This window comes from Engraulis encrasicolus, chromosome 17, assembly GCF_034702125.1.
Source record: "Engraulis encrasicolus isolate BLACKSEA-1 chromosome 17, IST_EnEncr_1.0, whole genome shotgun sequence".
NCBI lineage: Eukaryota > Metazoa > Chordata > Actinopteri > Clupeiformes > Engraulidae > Engraulis > Engraulis encrasicolus.
The window spans coordinates 6,790,350-6,794,554 of record NC_085873.1 but is presented as its reverse complement, the minus strand read 5'-3'; the positions used below and the strand labels follow the sequence as shown (position 1 = coordinate 6,794,554).

General features: G+C 40.8%; 1 long non-coding RNA gene across 2 annotated transcripts in view; it reads right to left on the bottom strand.

Moving 5' to 3' along the window:
* Positions 1–257: 257 nt before the first annotated feature.
* The window catches only part of LOC134467199 (uncharacterized), a 5,345-nt gene continuing 1,397 nt past the window's right edge, over positions 258–4,205 (bottom strand). The window contains exons 2-5 of one of the 2 annotated variants that reach the window (XR_010038471.1): positions 3,885–4,001; positions 3,439–3,506; positions 1,647–1,756; positions 258–722 (exon numbers count right to left, since the gene is read on the bottom strand). This is a non-coding gene — a long non-coding RNA (uncharacterized LOC134467199). The remainder of the gene's footprint in view (positions 723–1,646; positions 1,757–3,438; positions 3,507–3,884; positions 4,002–4,205) is intronic. The other variant, XR_010038470.1, reaches the window with a different exon arrangement.

Genomic DNA, 4,205 nt, shown 5'->3' with positions numbered 1-4,205 from the left:
AGTGATGTTGCCAAAGTTGCCGAAATTAATTATGCTGACGTTAGGTTAAACTGCCCTACAAAAGGTAAACAGCAGTGGCAACAATGAAACTGAGGGGAAAAAATGCCTTCAAAGTATTGGCATTAGGTTGGATATTGTAATTATTGCAAATTTGACATAGCAATATTTGTAAAACAGGGCACACTTTGACCATAACTCTTAGTCACAAGATAAAGGAGGTCTTTATGAAAATCATTTTCAGAATGAACACATTTTCAGAATGAACCTACGGTAATTGGTTACTGCACTTTGCCTTTGTAAGGCAGTATACTTCTTTCAACATAATATAATAGACACAAATCTACTGCAAAACAACAATTAGGCCACCTTTAAATTACTGCTAAATCCCAGCTAAAATCATATTATAACAGACAATTATTTTGTTGTTTTGAATGTTCTTTCTTTAATTGCTTATTTTACATTTACATTTAATCATATTTCAAGCTTTGTCGGCCGCAGAAGGAGCGGGGGTCACGAAGGGAGAACCGGCCACTATCGGTCACTCGCTGGCTGGGCTTGCAGGCATCAATTGAAGTACGCCAGCAAGGCGCACACTTCTCCATCTCAGACAGAGCACAACAAATGTGCACTTGTTTCCCCATCAGGCACAAGGCTAGCATCAGCTCCTTTGAGGTAGTCGAGGTCGTCCTCCTCCAGGACATCCTGCGCCACCAGCACCACTGCTTGAAAAGCAACAAAAAAATAGGGCAGTTTTAAACAATGTGTTAAACATAAAAAAATATGTACAGTTCAAAACCCACACTCATGCTTGTTTACCATGAACATGCCAAAGAACTGGTCACATGAGATAATACAGCAGGATTTTCACAAGATTATCCAGCAGATCAACCAAGCATAGTTCAATTGTGGTTTATCCACAGGAGTACAGTAGCTGTCATAGTAATATCCCTTACAAAAATTAACCATGGTTCTACTATTTAACTTTGATACACTATTTGCCATAAACCATGGTTCCCCCAAACCACGTGTTTTAAAACTATGGTCCCCCCCACGTTTCCTTATGCTTGCATCTCTTAAGCCTGGTTTAGACTCGTCCTTTAGTTGGAGGACACGTACTGTCAGCAGGGTAACGGCAGATCAAGTACCCAAACAGCCACCACGCCCTCCCTTTTAGCGCTGAATAGACCCCTTGCCGCGATCAACGTATAGTTCTCCCAGTTTGAATTGTTCGCGATCTGCCACTGCCCGTGTCCCCCAACTGATGGAGGAGTCTTTTTTAAAAAATATATTATTGTCTTCATAATGACAGTACAGTGCAGATGATGACAGGAAGCAAGTTGGGAGAGAGAGATGGGGAAGGGCTGGCAAAGGACCCAGGCCAGGAATTGAACCCGGGTCGGTCGCATTGCAAACGAGTGCCCTGCCATATGCTCCATGGTAGGGCCTGACGGAGGAGTCAAAACAGACCTTTAGTGTTGGCTGCCCATTTGCAAATACCTTGTACCAAATGCGGTCATTCTAAAAACTAACAATAGTACTCGGAAGAAAGAAAGGGGATATTGGCTAATTGCCCCCTGAAGTGAAGTAGTGACAAAAGAAAGTGATGGCAGTTGTATGATGGGGTTGGTAGTTGTGGTTTTACCTACCCGCTCACGTCTGCTCATCAAATTTTTCCTTTTTTTCTCACGTCATCAGTCTTCCCCGCAAGGCCCAGTTGTTTGACTTTTAAGATTCTCAAAGAATCTATTTCAGGCTTCTGCGAGACAGAAAGAAACTGAGTTAGTCTTTTTTATACATCATAATCACATAAATGAGTTATGAGTAAACTCTCTGGTCCCCAGCTCTACCCAGAATCCTTACTAGCCTGGATGATGGCATTGGTGACCTCGTCACTATTAGGTAATCTACAGCTGAACAGAAAACATACAATGCTGTACACAAGTTTTCATTACTTTATGACTAAACGTGTAATGGTGATCCAAATATACAGTGCTCGGCAATATTGACTACACCCCTGTTGAAAAGTAACATTGTGAATATATATATTTTTAAACACATAAGTTGTTCCCAAAATGATTATAGAGTAACTGTAATACAAAAATGTTTTCATCTTATGGCAGAAAAGTAAGGTCAGTAGTATAACTTGAATGACATATTTGTCCATTTTTTGTGCAATTATGCTATGTTAAACTGTCTGAGAAGGGGCGTGCTGGCCCGAAACGTCTTGAAATTGAAATGGATTTAAAGGGAGGTCATCGTTGTGTGTGTTTCATCCTTGCCTTACATTGAACTTTTACATTATGAGTCCCCACCAGGCCAAACTAGATGTGTGTGAGATTTGAATGAAATCATGTGGAGAGTATGTATCATGATCTGCTTCAGTAGTCACAGTACATGTCGACAAGCATGTTTCTTTTGGTGAAATTCAGCTTCCTCCTGTTGATGGCATCCACACAGCCCCAAACCGTGCAACTCTCACTACCATGCTTGACTTTAAGCATGGGCACTTTTCTTTGTTGAGAAGGATACAGCTGATACTAGGGAGGGGGAGGTGGGGGGCGTGGCCAGGCTTATGATAGGGTCAGGGGGGTGTTTGGAGGCTTGTGATGAGTCCAAGGGGGCGTTTGCCCAAAAAAGGTTGAGAACCACTGATCTAAAGCTAATTTGTTTATCATGGTGTCATTAGATCACAGTACATGGTTCCATATCCCATATCCTTAGTCTGTTTGACTATGAGACCATGATAAACAATTTTGCATCAGTAGATGGTGTCAAGCATGTGTGGTGGTAAAAAGTGATTTGTAGAAAGAAAAGTGCCTCATGCTGAAAGTCAAGCATGGTAGTAGGACCGAAATGTTTCGGACCTGTACCGATGCCGTCCGCAGTAGGAAGCTGAATTTCACCACTAGAAACATGCTTGTTAACATGTACTGTGACTACTGAACATCATCAGATCATGATACTCTCCATAGGATTTCCTTCAAATCTCATATACATCTTGTTTAGCTAGGTCCAGACTCGAAATGTAAAAGTTCAATGTAAGGCAAGGATGAAATGCACAGCGATGACCTCCCTTTTAATCTTTCAAATTCGTGAAGATTCGGGCCAACACAGCCCCTCCATAGACAGTTTAACATTGGGGTGTACTCACCTTTGCACCAGCATAATTTCACAACAATGAACAAATATGTCATTCAAGTTATACTATTGACCTTACTTTTCTGCAGTAAGCTGAAAAGATGTTGTATTACACTTACTCTATGGTCATTTTGGAAATAACTTGTGTGTTTATTGAAATATTGTTCAAAATATTACTTTTTCAACAGGAGTGTACTCATCAACATATATATGGTCATCTGGTTGCATTACATCTTTCTCTATTAATAGCACTTTGATCACAGAAGTATGGGCTGACATGCTCAGAGTAAACCTGTTTACCTGGCCTGTGGTCCAAGTCGTCACTGCAACTCTTCCTCCAACGCACGATGTGTTCGCCTCACTCATGCCTGATGAAAAAAAAATGATAACACAATCACATATTGTTATGCTAAGAAATTTCAATGTGATTCACTAGCCGAAATGGGATAAATGCAGAGAAAGAATTTCCCCTAGGGGACCAAAATTGGCTCCAATCCAAATTGGCTAAAAAATACTGTTACAAACAGTGGACAATTGTTTCTTGAATTTCCCACAGGATGAATAAAGTGCTTAGTGATACAGTGAATAAAGTACCTTATCTGTAAAAGACAGCCTGAACCTTACTGATGTTTTCTCTAGTTTGACGATGAGAACCTCAGGGTTATTTGAGATGGTTAAAATGGAAATTGCACACGTAAAGTCTAGATAATTTTCTTTACCTTAAAACATGCAGTCGAATATATTACCGACAGGTCCTGAGGAACTCCGGAGGGTTCTGGGTTCCATTGGAGGGTTGGGGTTGCGGGGTGTTGATAATGCATTGCAACCACCGTCTCCTGGAGTGTCTCATGACATTCATGGAGCTGCGGATGTAGAATAGAGTGAAGTACTTTTTTTATCATGTTAGGCCTAATTCCAAACAAAATTAAGGTGTTTATCAGCTTACATAAATACACAAATACAAAACCAAAACATGCAGAGGCCTTATACACATCATCAGTCTTACACATTCTCTCTCTCTCTCTCTCTCTCTCTCTTTCTCTCTCTCTCTCTCTCTCTCTCTCTCT